The sequence below is a fragment of the Amia ocellicauda genome, chromosome 15 (assembly GCF_036373705.1).
Source record: "Amia ocellicauda isolate fAmiCal2 chromosome 15, fAmiCal2.hap1, whole genome shotgun sequence".
NCBI lineage: Eukaryota > Metazoa > Chordata > Actinopteri > Amiiformes > Amiidae > Amia > Amia ocellicauda.
In genome coordinates this window covers 882,485-897,636 of record NC_089864.1, presented here as the reverse complement: position 1 = coordinate 897,636, position 15,152 = coordinate 882,485, and the positions used below count along the sequence as shown (strand labels likewise).

The 15,152-nt window shown below is 44.7% G+C and overlaps 1 long non-coding RNA gene across 1 annotated transcript; it reads left to right on the top strand.

Moving 5' to 3' along the window:
- The first annotated feature begins 1,070 nt into the window (after positions 1-1,070).
- On the top strand, positions 1,071-14,306 carry LOC136771981 (uncharacterized). The gene is made up of 3 exons (XR_010822405.1): positions 1,071-1,175; positions 6,486-6,806; positions 11,377-14,306. It is a non-coding gene; the product is annotated as an uncharacterized LOC136771981 (long non-coding RNA).
- Positions 14,307-15,152: the final 846 nt, after the last annotated feature.

The following is a 15,152-nucleotide window of genomic DNA, read 5'->3' as shown; positions in this document are numbered from 1 at the left end:
CCTCATCCCCTGAAAACGTCAAGGCAGGGAAATCAAATGAGAGCTGAGTGTCTCTGTCTGCTACAGCCTTCTCAAGACAGTAATGAAGGCAGCTACACACAGGGCCTGTCTGAGACAAATTAATTAATTTGCAAAGGTTCAATAAAGTTGCTGATCAATTCTAGAAATTATAACAAACTGTAGTAACAGGAGGTGGTGCACTCTGGCTCTTATGCACTTTATAAAACTGCTTCCTTCCTTCCTGTGTACTTATTATTAGCACTTCTGTTGTTCTAATGCAATTTCTCCTGTGCCCCCCCTCCCTTAAGCTCACACTATAATATCTGCACTTGTCACCTCACCATACCTGTCAACACTCCCGTTTTTCCAGGGAGTCTCCCATATTTCACACCCATCTCCCGCCCCCCTCCCGTTTTGTTATTTCTCCCGGGAAACTCCCGTAATTTGTATGGCCCAAACCTCGTTATATGAATAATGACATCTATATATTATTCCAAGGGTGTCCAGTTGCCAGATCTTGTATGAAATGTGTCCTACTCACACAATCGACACATCATACACATTTCAACCCATTTGTGACCTCAACCTACAACCCAGTTGCGCTGTTGATATCTGCACAGGTAGTAGAGGCAAGTTGAGTCAAGCATCACTGGTAGAAATGGGAGGAAGACTCAGGTGGTGCTCTGGCGAAAAAAACTAAATATACATGTAAATTTAACAACAGCTGGAAGGAAGAATTTAATTTGCTAATTGTATTTTGTACTGATTGTACAACTGCACTTCTGTAACACTTTAAAGTGTTTCTTGTGTAAACTGAGTCTGCACAGCAATAGATTATTATATCTCTATCTATTTCTGTCTCTTTAAACACTGTCACTTCACAGGCTCCTATAAGGGACTCTGGGATGGCTGTGTTGATGTCATTTCTCTGAACACGTCTGTTTATTGAGAGAGAGAGAGAGAGAGAGAGAGAGAGAGAGAGAGAGAGAGAGAGAGAGAGAGAAATATAAAAAGAATGCACCAGTTACAAATTGTCTCCTTCCTTCCTTATCTCTGTTGTCTCTCTCTCTCTCTGTATTGACAACTGTCTCTCTCTGCGTCTCAGTCAATGGGGTGTGCAGTAGGTGTGGGGGTGTCAGTGCTGCTGCTGGTCACTGTGGTCCAGATCTCCACAGGTGAGTTCATCTCTATCACAGCTTCTCTGACTCTAATACAGACAGTGTAACTGACTCTAATACAGACAGTGTTACTGTGACTCTAATACAGACAGTGTTACTGTGACTCTAATACAGACAGTATTACTGACTCTAATACAGACAGTGTTACTGTGACTCTAATACACACTGTTACTGTGACTCTAATACACACAGTGTTACTGACTCTAATACAGACAGTGTTACTGGGACTCTAATATAGACAGTGTTACTGTGACTCTAATACAGACATTGTTACTGACTCTAATACAGACAGTGTTACTGTGACTCTAATACAGACAGTGTTACTGTGACTCTAATGCAGACAGTGTTACTGACTCTAATACAGACAGTGTTACTGTGACTCTAATACAGACAGTGTTACTGACTCTAATACAGACAGTGTTACTGTGACTCTAATACAGACAGTGTTACTGTGACTCTAATACACACAGTGTTACTGACTCTAATACAGACAGTGTTACTGTGACTCTAATACAGACAGTGTTACTGACTCTAATACAGACAGTGTTACTGTGACTCTAATACAGACAGTGTTACTGTGACTCTAATACAGACAGTATTACTGACTCTAATACAGACAGTGTTACTGTGACTCTAATACACACAGTGTTACTGACTCTAATACAGACAGTGTTACTGTGACTCTAATACAGACAGTATTACTGACTCTAATACAGACAGTGTTACTGTGACTCTAATACACACAGTGTTACTGACTCTAATACAGACAGTGTTACTGTGACTCTAATACAGACAGTGTTACTGACTCTAATACAGACAGTGTTACTGTGACTCTAATACAGACAGTGTTACTGACTCTAATACAGACAGTGTTACTGTGACTCTAATACAGACAGTGTTACTGTGACTCTAATACACACAGTGTTACTGACTCTAATACAGACAGTGTTACTGTGACTCTAATACAGACAGTATTACTGACTCTAATACAGACAGTGTTACTGTGACTCTAATACAGACAGTGTTACTGACTCTAATACAGACAGTGTTAGTGACTCTAATACAGACAGTGTTACTGTGACTCTAATACAGACAGTGTTACTGTGACTCTAATACAGACAGTGTTACTGACTCTAATACAGACAGTGTTACTGTGACTCTAATACAGACAGTGTTACTGACTCTAATACAGACAGTGTTACTGTGACTCTAATACAGTGTTACTGACTCTAATACAGACAGTGTTACTGACTCTAATACAGACAGTGTAACTGACTCTAATACAGACAGTGGGCACAGGGTGGCAGTGTGTGTCTGCTCTCAGCCCAGTATGTGAGTGTTTAGCTGCACAGTCCAGGGCAGGTCTGTAGGTGATGGAGCTGCAGGTTGGCGCTTTTGTGTGTGAAACTGTTTCTTGCTGTGCAGTTCAGGCCAGAGACGGGCAGATCACTTCATTGTGATGTCAGTCCCTGGATTGAGGCTATGATTTCTGGGGGGTTTCAAGGTTGGTGTTTGCAGTATCAGATAACCAAGTAATTGGGCTACTCAGAGGGTCCATTGCTCTGTGCTCATCTGTGGGGCTGTGGGGGGGGTTCCTCTTCATTTGAGGGGAAACAGGAAACAGATTCTGAGACTGAGCTGTCTCTATCTCTATCTCTATCTCTCACTCTCTCTCTCCCTCTCTCTCTCTGTTTGTCTGTCTATGTGCTGCTCTTTTCCTTTCTGCAGTTTTTTACATAAGTCTGCTGATTTGGTTTCTGGTTATTTCTTAACGGAGGAGATTCTTCTATAATTGTAATTGTTGGTACCTTGGAAGTTCGGTCTTTGAGCAGGTGTCGGGTGAGGACTGTGCAGGAAGGTGGGGCTCCAGAATACCATCTCTGCGGCTCGAATTAATCAGGGCATTGTGGTTTTCCTGAAGTCTGAGGCGCTGGTGAGCGATGTGGTGGAGGAGGAGGTGACAGTGAAGGGGACATTCCTGCTGTGCTCCCTCTGGCCACCCCAGCTGTTAAGGTTTTTATTTCCAATGTGCCCCCTTTCTGAGCGGTGAGTGCAATTCAAAGCATAATACATTTTACAAATTCCAATTTACACAAGTAACATATGAGGTCATACATCCTGGAAGTGTGCAGACAAGATGTCAGGTCACAGTCAAGGGCAAAGGGAAAGGGAGCATAGGGGAAATAAAAAAAAACCAATATGAGTACTAGTAACGCAAGGCAAGTAGCATGATAAAACATTGTATAAGTGCTATCTTTCAGGAGAGTAAATTACTAAATTACAAGTACTGTCGGAAAAGATGTGTCTTGAGTAAGCGCCGGAATGAGGTCAAGGACTCTGCTGTGTTGACTTCGGTGGGAAGGTCGTTCCACCATTTAGGGGCCAGGGATGAGAAGGAGCGGCTCTGGAGGAAGGAGAGTGGAGAGGAGGCAGAGTTAGCCTTCTGGCTCTGGAGGAGCGCGGTGGTCTGGAGGGGATGTATGGAGAGACGAGTGACTGAAGGTATCTTGGTGCAGTGTGGTCGAGACAGCGGTAGGTGAGGGTCAAAGTCTTGAACTGGATGCGTGCCACTATCGGGAGCCAGTGGAGGGAGCGGAGCAGTGGAGTAGCGTGTGCGAATCGGGGCAGAGAGACACCAGACGAGCCGCAGAGTTCTGGATGAGCTGGAGCGGCGGGTAGTGGACGCAGGCAGGCCGGCCAGGAGGCAGTTGCAGTAGTCCAGGCGGGAGAGGACCAGTGACTGGACGAGCAGCTGAGTCGAGTAGTCAGTGAGGAAGGGGCGGATCCGGCGTATGTTACTCAGGAAGAATCTGCAGGTGGACGTCAGCGTGGTGATGTGCTGGGTGTAGGAGAGCGCAGGATAGAGGGTGACTCCTAGATTTTTAGCGGAAGAAGAAGGACAGAGTGTGGTGGATTCCAAGGGGATTGAGATGGGGAGGTCAGCAGAAGGTGAGGAAGAGTGGTGGAAAAAGAGAAGATCTGATTTGGAGAGGTTGAGCTTGAGGTGGTGCGAGTGCATCCAAGCGGAAATGGCAGACAAACAGGAAGAGATGCGAGAGGCGATGAGAGGGTCAGAAGAGGGAAAAGACAGGAAGATCTGGGCATCATCAGCGTAGAAATGGTAGGAGAAACCATAGGATGCGATGAGGGGGCCCAGTGCGAGTGTAGAGAGAGAACAGGAGCGGGCCCAGGACGGAGCCTTGGGGAACGCCTGTGAGGAGAGGTTGGGGGGTTGATGAGGAGCCTCGCCATGTCACTTGGTAGGACCGGTCGCTGAGGTAGGAGGAGAACCAGGTGAGAGCAGTCCCAGAGATTCCAAGGTCAGCGAGGCAGGAGAGGAGAATGGAGTGATCAATGGTGTCAAATGCTGCAGAGAGGTAAAGGAGGATGAGGACTGAGGAGAGGGAGGCACCCGAGCACGGCTGAGGGAGTCAGTGACAGCCAGGAGAGCCGTCTCAGTGGAGTGAGCTGTGCGGGAGCCAGATTGCAGAGGATCCAGGAGTGAGTGGTGGGACAGAAATGCAGAGAGCTGATGGTGGACCGCTCGCTCGAGGGTCCATGAAAGGAAGGGGGATAGGGAGACAGGGCGGTAGTTCTGAGGAGAGGTGGGGACAAGGGTTGGTTTCTTGAACAGTGGGATGACAGCAGCTTGTTTAAATGCAGAGGGGAAACAGCCAGAGAGGAGTGAGGAGTTGAGGAGGGAGGAGATGAAGGGGAGAAGATCAGGTAGCGGTCACTTGGAGGAGGCGAGAAGGGAGAGGGTCCAGGGCACACGTTGTGGGTTTGTGACCTAGGAGGAGAGAGGAAAGATCAGTGTCCGAGAGAGGTGAGAATGAAGAGAAGGAAGGTTGGTCGGTGGGAGGTTTGGGTGTGATGGGAGAGGAGGGGGGACTGTTGAAGAGCTTCCAAAAGAGGGAGGAGGAGGGCAACGGGGGGCAAAGAAGGAGGAGAAGGTGGAGTAGAGTTTGTGGGGGACAGAGGAATCAAAGAGTGACTGGAAGTAAGACTTCTTGGCTGAGGTGAGTGAGGAGGAGAATGTAGACAGTAGAGAGCGGTAGAGTTCGAGGGCAGCTGGGAGTTTGGACCTCTGCCATTTCTGTTCAGCGGCGCAGACTAGATCGGGTTGAGTGGAGAACGGAAGAAATCCAAGGCTGAGGAGGGGAGGGACGGACAGGACGAGACATGAGAGGACAGAGAGAATCAAGGGAGGAGGTGAGGGAGGAGAACAAAGAGGAGGTAGCACAGTTGACAGTCAGATGGGAAAAACAATCAATGGAAGGTAAGAGAGTGAGAGCAGTGGAGGCAAGGGTGGAGGGGGAGACAGAGCGGAGATTACGGCGGAAGGTGACAGAGGGAGTGGGTGGGGTGGGGAGGGAATGAGAGAAGGAGATAAAGTGGTGATCTGAGATGTCCATGGGTGTCACAGAGAGCGTTGAAGGGGAGCAGCCTCTAGAGAAGATGAAATCTAGCTGGCAGCCTGCCCTGTGAGTTGGGAGATGGCGAAAGAGAGAAGTTAAAAGAGTGGAGAAGGGGAAGAAATCTGGCAGAGTGGGAGGGGTTGGAGAGGTGGATGTTGAAGTCTCCCAGGAGGATGGTAGGTGAGGACAGTGAGGGGAGGGAGGAGAGAAGAAAGTCAAGTTCATCCAGGAAGGAGGTGAGTGGACCAGGTGGACGGTAGAGAACTAGGCTGACTGCTGGCGCGGAGGACTGGGGGGGCTGTTAAATAGACAACCTATAACTAATTAGCAGAGAGCACACTGAATTACATTGGATTACACTGCTCTGTCCAGAGCCCACAAGTCACACCCCAGTACAGCGTTGGACGAACAAAGTGCTTGGAATGTCTGGAATGCTAAACTCTGCGTAACTGCTTGTTCTGACTGCAGAAAAGGCGAAGCTAAGTGCACAACACTGTACAGTCTCTCTCTACAATAGTATATGCAATGCAGCCCTTTCTGGTTACAGAAACTGTGTCAATATATAGTTCAAACTGCACTAAGTAAGATAGTAACTAACAAAAAGTGGCTGCCCTTATGAATATAGGTGCAGTAAAAATACAATTAAATAAAGTAAAAAAAGTAAACAACCAGTACTTAGCAGAGCACGGTCGTTACATCTGTGGGTCTGTGTCCGCCTGCTGGGGAGAGTCAACAACACAAGTGCAAAACAAGGAGAGCAGGCACTCAATTTAAATGAGACAATTAAAACACTGCTCTTCCTCTGTGTGAAAGCTTCACCAAGACCACATCTTTCTCTTTCTCAATCCTTCCCCCCCTCTCTATACTGACTGTGTGTTTTGTACTCCAGGCTGCACTGTGTCAGACCCTGGTCCCACTGTGATCTCTGCTCTCTCTGGAGCCTCAGTCCTCCTGTCCTGCTCCTGCGCTGACCCTCGCTCTCAGCCTGGGACACTCAGGTGGATTCTCAACCCAGGACCGAGTGCCACTGTGATAGTGGACTCTGATGGGACCGTCCACTCCAGCTACACAGACAGAGTGCGGCTGTTTAACTCTGTCTCTCCTGGAAACCTCTCTCTCCTCCTCTCTCACCTGACTGAGAGGGACCAGGGTGACTACAGGTGTGAGGGCAGTGGGAGCAGCTACAGAGACATCAGCCTCACTGTGACAGGTAACTGTGCTGCACTGCAGGAGTTCAAGTCAGAGTTAAAGACAGGATAATGAAGTAGCTCAGTGCTGAGACACAGCACAGCTAAAGCCCAGTGATGACCAAGTGAGAGGTCTCTATTGTCCATGAAACTGCTGTGACAGACGCACTGAGACACTGTAGAAACTGTCAGCGCAGGCAGAGGGACAATGAACTCTGAGACTGAGCAGAAAGATGTGAATGTCTCTCCCTCTCTCTCGTTGTCTTCCTTCTTCCTGTTTTATGTACCATTTCCTGCCTCTTTCAGAAATGTTCAGATTCTCTGCATATGTTAAAGTGAAATTACAAGAAAATCTAAAATTAAGAAATTATAAAATAGGATAAAAGTTATACTATGTTTACATTGGGTAACACAATTCTCCTCACAACCACAATAGAACCACACACTTCATCAGAAAAGAAAACACTATTCAAGTCTCACGAGTAAAACAATGATCAGTCACCTGCAGTTTATGAATTTACTTGCATTTGAAGAGTTCTAATAACATCAACTATAAGTTCACTCAATGAGTGCATTTATATATCTAAAAAGCACAAAGTAGGCAGCGAGAACAGACTGTTCATTTCGGAGTGAACAGATCATTTTTTATTTGTTCTGCTCAGAAATGATAAGGCACACATACAGTAGCAGTCTGCAAAGCTGTAAATGTTTGTCGATATTGAAACAAAGCATGACAGCTTTAACAAAACTCCTCTCCTAAGTCAAACACATGCAAAGATAAAATAGAAATGTTAATGTCTTTATGAACTGTGTATGAGGGGCCATTCAATTCAAAATTAACAGGAAAAAAAGTGGATATATCATATAGTAGAAAAAATAATTCATATACCAAAATGTATATATCATATGGCACAAAAATATAAATCATATACCAAAGTGTATATATCATATAACAGAAAAAATATGTCACTCTGCAAAAATATATATATACCACAGTCCCGTGGTGGAGATGTTGGACATGCACCGTGTGCCCAGGCGGTTAGAGATGAGAGCGGATCCTTCACAGGGTCACGTGCATTAGAGACGAATGAGGGAAACGTCGATGCGAACGTTTATGGGCAGGAGAGGATCATTATCACTGTGTGTACATATACATTCATAGACATATATTATGTTACAGTTATACGTTTTTACATTACTGGTACTGTATTTGTTAATTATGATGTATCAATAGCTCTATTGTTTTTTTAAAGTAATTTGGTGATGACCATGTGATGCTGTTCAAGTTTATAACAAACGGAGGCAGCATCACATTGACAAAGCATATCGGCTAATAATAATCAAAATCAGGCAAGTCAATCCGATTAGTGATACCAATCTAGACTCATGACTCAGCACTGCCCTTACATACGTATTTTGATCAAACTGTCAGTTAAGTGTCTGCCACACCATTTGTGCATATACAGTATGTTAATGTTATTTTTCATTTTTTAATTATATTAACTATATCATCCAGCAGTGGATCACCCAAATATTTTTTCACTTGAAACATCTTTGGGTGATCCACTGCTGGGTGATATACACTCACCTAAAGGATTATTAGGAACACCATACTAATACTGTGTTTGACCCCCTTTCGCCTTCAGAACTGCCTTAATTCTACGTGGCATTGATTCAACAAGGTGCTGAAAGCATTCTTTAGAAATGTTGGCCCATATTGATAGGATAGCATCTTGCAGTTGATGGAGATTTGTGGGATGCACATCCAGGGCACGAAGCTCCCGTTCCACCACATCCCAAAGATGCTCTATTGGGTTGAGATCTGGTGACTGTGGGGGCCAGTTTAGTACAGTGAACTCATTGTCATGTTCAAGAAACCAATTTGAAATGATTCGACCTTTGTGACATGGTGCATTATCCTGCTGGAAGTAGCCATCAGAGGATGGGTACATGGTGGTCATAAAGGGATGGACATGGTCAGAAACAATGCTCAGGTAGGCCGTGGCATTTAAACGATGCCCAATTGGCACTAAGGGGCCTAAAGTGTGCCAAGAAAACATCCCCCACACCATTACACCACCACCAGCAGCCTGCACAGTGGTAACAAGGCATGATGGATCCATGTTCTCATTCGGTTTACGCCAAATTCTGACTCTACCATCTGAATGTCTCAACAGAAATCGAGACTCATCAGACCAGGCAACATTTTTCCAGTCTTCAACTGTCCAATTTTGATGAGCTTGTGCAAATTGTAGCCTCTTTTTCCTATTTGTAGTGGAGATGAGTGGTACCCGGTGGGGTCTTCTGCTGTTGTAGCCCATCCGCCTCAAGGCTGTACGTGTTGTGGCTTCACAAATGCTTTGCTGCATACCTCGGTTGTAACGAGTGGTTATTTCAGTCAAAGTTGCTCTTCTATCAGCTTGAATCAGTCGGCCCATTCTCCTCTGACCTCTAGCATCAACAAGGCATTTTCGCCCACAGGACTGCCGCATACTGGATGTGTTTCCCTTTTCACACCATTCTTTGTAAACCCTAGAAATGGTTGTGCGTGAAAATCCCAGTAACTGAGCAGATTGTGAAATACTCAGACCGGCCCGTCTGGCACCAACAACCATGCCACGCTCAAAATTGCTTAAATCACCTTTCTTTCCCATTCAGACATTCAGTTTGGAGTTCAGGAGATTGTCTTGACCAGGACCACACCCCTAAATGCATTGAAGCAACTGCCATGTGATTGGTTGGTTAGATAATTGCATTAATGAGAAATTGAACAGGTGTTCCTAATAATCCTTTAGGTGAGTGTAGTTAATATACTTTAGTTAACTCTATACACAGCTATAGTCTAGATTGAAGTAACTATAGTGGCTATAGATGTGTATAGAGTACATATACATATAGGTATGCTATATAAATATGTACAAAAATATTTTATTGCTTTTTTCTGAATTAATAAATTAATTGGAGATTCAAAAAATTCAATCATATCCAACTAATCAGGATACCTGTCTGCAGCGGCTGTAGGCATTTAAATTCAGTGTCAGATGAATCCTCATGTCTGTGGCGCAGCGGTTAAGAACAGCACTGGGACTGCAGTGTTGCAGGTTCGGTCCTGATGTGTGGATGTTATGTCTTATGTACAGATTTTGTATATATATATATATATATATATATATATATATCCCTGTGTTTAACGGTATCAGAATAGAAGAAACAATTATAATGGAATTAATAGCGAATGTCAGTATCAGGGCTCAGGGACTGGCCCTACACAACAGAAATGAACACATTGATGCACTAGACTCCCCATCATCAATCTTTAATTCCCTGCGAGTGAGATTTTGAGTCCACCACCTTGGGTAATAATGACCCTTCTTCTGAAAACACCAGCATGATAAAAGCATAGCCTATTAATAATGAAGTACAGCATACAATAAAACATAGCGAGCAACGTATACACTAGCCTCAGAGTGTACACTTGTACACTTTAATTTAGGCTTCATGAGTGGTATCTTGTTTAATGCCTGCGTTGAATGTCCACATCGATGTGTCCCTCATTCGCTATAATGCCTGTGGCCCTGTGAAGGATCCGCTCTCATCTCTAACCATATGCAGAGTGACATATATTTTCTGTTATATGATATATCCACTTAGGTATATGATATATATTTTTTCTGCTATATGTTATATCCACTTTGGTATATGATAGATACATTACACCAATTCTATAGCCAACTGTTTTTCTAACATGAATAAAAGTAAAAATATGCCACAAAATGAATGAAACATGATCCACTCATACAAGGCATATTCATAATAAACTGTATGTGCGGTGACGAATCCATGTTAACTTGTAAAAGTTAAATCCACGTAAAAGTGTCTGAAATAGCGAATCGGTGTAAACCCCTTCATGAATACACCCCAGTGTTTCCACCTATGGACAATGTCCTCTGTACAATGGAAGGATACATAGTGTTCAATTTAAGATGTTTTATGTAGGCTGTATGTTATCGTGATTATGAATGTGAAATTATTCTAGCATTTTAATTCCATGTAGCACCTTAACGTCCTCGTAATGACGGAATGAGGGGAAACATTGAGTTAATTAGCATATTTGTATAGTTGTATTTTCGCTTCTGCTTGTCTACATGTGATCTCACTTTTTTTTCTTGTGTATTTGTGCTGTGTGGAGACGCTGAGTTTAATTGATGGTTAAATCCAGTTTTTAAAGCCAGTAGTAAAGGACGTAGTCCGCCATGGTGATGATTATTATTTTCACGTGTTTCTCGACTTCTGTTTCATGCTTGGGAACGCCCACATCCAGTACCATAAGTGTTCAGGCCCCAAACCGGTGGAAATGCAGGCCAGTTCGTAAAAAGTTTACCTGTTTCTCAGGCCGAGCACCAGCTCTGGCACCATGTCGGTGGAAAAGTGCTATGACAGGTGCTCTGCTCTACTGTGGCCAGCCACGGTCAGTTCTGCTTCATGGTCAGTTGACAGGCTGTTCAGGTCATGTGACGTGTGACTGGTTTGCCCCTCAGACTCAGGAGACAGAGGTTGCTGTGTACAGTGAGTGACTCACACTGATTCTTACAGAGCAACAACCAGGACAAACGGCAACACCAGCGACCACAACACGGACACCAGTGACCACAACTGTGACCACAGCAGTGACACCAGCGAGCACAACTGCAGCGGCTCTAATGTTCTCAGGAGTGGGGCTGGCGACTCTGACGTTCCTCCTGGCCACTGCAGCTGCTGTCAGAGCGACCAGAGAGAGAGACAGGTGGGACTGACCTGACCTGGACTGTATTACACTGGACTGGAATGTATTACACTGGACTGTATTACACTGGACTGGACTATATTACACTGGACTGTATTACACTGTACTGGACTGTATTACACTGGACTGTATTACACTGGACTGGAATGTATTACACTGGACTGTATTACACTGGACTGGACTGTATTACACTGGACTGTATCACACTGGACTGTGTTACACTGGACTGGACTGTATTACACTGGACTGTATTCCACTGGACTGTATTACACTGAACTGTATTACACTGGACTGGACTGTATTGCACTGGACTGTATTACACTGGACTGGACTGTATCACACTGGACTGGACTGTATTACACTGGACTGTATCACACTGGACTGGACTGTATCACACTGGACTGGACTGTATTACACTGGACTGGACTGTATCACACTGGACTGGACTGTATTACACTGGTCTGTATAACACTGGACTGTATTACACTGGACTGGACTGTATTACACTGGACTGGACTGTATTACACTGAACTGTATTACACTGGACTGGACTGTATCACACTGGACTATATTACACTGGACTGGACTGTATTACACTGGACTGTATTACACTGGACTGGACTGTATCACACTGGACTGTATTACACTGGACTGGACTGTATTACACTGGACTGGACTGTATTACACTGGACTGTATTACACTGGACTGGACTGTATTACACTGGACTGTATTACACTGGACTGGACTGTATTACACTGGACTGTATTACACTGGACTGGACTGTATCACACTGGACTGTATTACACTGAACTGTAATACACTGGACTGGACTGTATTAAACTTAACTGTATTACACTGGACTGTATTACACTGGACTGGACTGTATTACACTGGACTGTATCACACTGGACTGTATTACACTGGACTGGACTGTATTACACTGGACTGTATTACACTGGACTGGACTGTATCACACTGGACTGTATCACACTGGACTGTATTACACTGGACTGAACTGTATTACACTGGACTGTATTACACTGGACTGGACTGTATCACACTGGACTGTATTACACTGGACTGTATTACACTGGACTGGACTCTATTACACTGGACTGTATTACACTGGACTGGACTGTATTACACTGGACTGTATCACACTGGACTGTGTTACACTGGACTGGACTGTATTACACTGGACTGTATTACACTGGACTGGACTGTATCACAATGGACTGTATTACACTGGACTGGACTGTATCACACTGGACTGTATTACACTGGACTGGACTGTATTACACTGGAATGGACTGTATTTCACTGGACTGTATTACACTGGACTGTATTACACTGTACTGGACTGTATTACACTGGACTGTATTACACTGGACTGGACTGTATTACACTGGACTGTATTTCACTGGACTGTATTACACTGGACTGGACTGTATTTCACTGGACTGCATTACACTGGACTGTATCACACTGGACTGTATTACACTGGACTGGACTGTATTACACTGGACTGTATTTCACTGGACTGTATTACACTGGACTGGACTGTATTACACTGGACTGTATTTCACTGGACTGTATTACACTGGACTGGACTGTATTACACTGGACTGTATCACACTGGACTGTATTACACTGGACTGTATTTCACTGGACTGTATTACACTGGACTGGACTGTATCACACTGGACTGTATTACACTGAATTGGTTTCACTGTCAAAAATGTTGAGCCAAATTTTGTATTGGAGGTTTGATTTTGTAGAGCCGATTCTTTATGGCATAGAAAGCCCTACGTGCTTTATCTCTCAATGCATTCACAGCCAGGGTGAAGCTCCCAGACGCACTGATGATCAGGCCCAGGTAGCTTTAGCTGGTGCAGAGCTCCAGGGGGCTGATGTCCAGGGTGACTCTCTCTCTCTGCCAGTCTATTTCTCTTTCTCCTTCTCCCTCTGCCTCTTAGCCTCTCTCTTTCTCCCCCTCCATTGTTCACTCTCTCTGTACACACACAGGAGATGCTGCAACAGAAAGTGCCTATAACAACACTGCCAACAGTCCACACTCACTCACACAGTCAGTCAGTATGTGTGTCCATCAAATCAATCTGTTTGTCAGTCAGTCAGTCAGCCTGTGTGTCCGTCAGACAGCATATCAATCAGTTAGTACAAGTTAGTGTGTATCAGTCAGTCAGTCCATCTGTGTCTGTCACATTTTCTGGCAGTGTTGTCTTTCGATATATCATCCATCCCTGCTGGAATAGAGATATAAGATCTTTGATCGTCTCTATCCCTGTCCTCAATGTGAGTGTCCTCAGTGTCTCCCCCAGGACAGAGGAACAACAGAGAAGAGGGGGAGGGGGTGAGGAGAGAGGAGGCATGGGAAGAAGCTTCGTCTCCCTCTTTCTGTTTCTCTCTGCAGGGTGTAGGTAACCCCAGCCCCCTCTCTCTCCAGGCTGATGGCTTAGTGTCACACTCCATGGTGGTGCACTGTGAGCATGGCAGAGTCGTGCACAGGCGGACAGACAGACAGACGGACACAGGGCACAGCACTGAATATGCAGCTGTCAGACTCCACAGAGCCACACAGACACTACTGCAGCCAATACACTTCAGTAGGATCTGTTTGTGTCTGTCTTGAAGGGTGAACGGATCATGACTGCCCGGGTTTTGTTTGTTTTAAGCTTTTAAAATGTTCACTGGCAAATAAAGTCTGGTCTTTCTTGACAATATATTCTCATTAATTGTTTGACAGTGGTGTGGATGTTGCTTTAATGTTCACATAGGTTTTGGGGGGAGAGGGCTTTAATATTATGTGCAAGTGGACCATTGCTTGTTAAACCCTGTATGTCTTCTTGGATAAAGACATTCTACTTTTTAGGGCTCTGGACTCATAACTGGAAGGTTGTGGGTTCAAATCCCAGGTGTGGCAGTGCTGTTGTACCCTTGAGCAAGATTGCTCCAGTAAAATACCCAGCTGTATAAATGGGTATAAATGTAAGTCACCCTGGATAAGAGCATCTGCTAAGTGATGATAATGTAATGTAACATGCAGTTTCTTGTTTTCTCGTTAGATTTTTTGTATTAATAACAATAATATTATTATCTGTGTAGCTCTATCTTGATCTAGTGTCCGATCCTTAAGCAACTACTTGTACTTAACCTATATTTTAGTTTCCGCTGCTTCTTTAAACGGCTCATGCTCCTGTTGTTCTGAAGCAATGGTAAAACCATGGTAGAATCACAGTGAAGTGCAGTGGTGTGCCCTGGTAACAACACAGTGAAGTAGTGTAGTGTACCATGATACAACCAGAGTGAAATGTAGTGGGCTGCACTGTGGTCAAAACATAGCATAGTGCAGACTGTACCGTGCTAAAACACTTACATTGTACATAGTGTAATGTGCTAAAGACACAACAGTTAAAGAGCTAGAGCACATAAAAGCGCATATCGGCCCGCTAATGCGACCGGCAGAGGAGTGATTGTCCTAATTATAACTTGCAGTCCTCCCCGCCAGAACAAGCCCATCTGTGCAGCAGCAGCATGGCGCTAGCAGTGAGGAAACCGACACCTGCC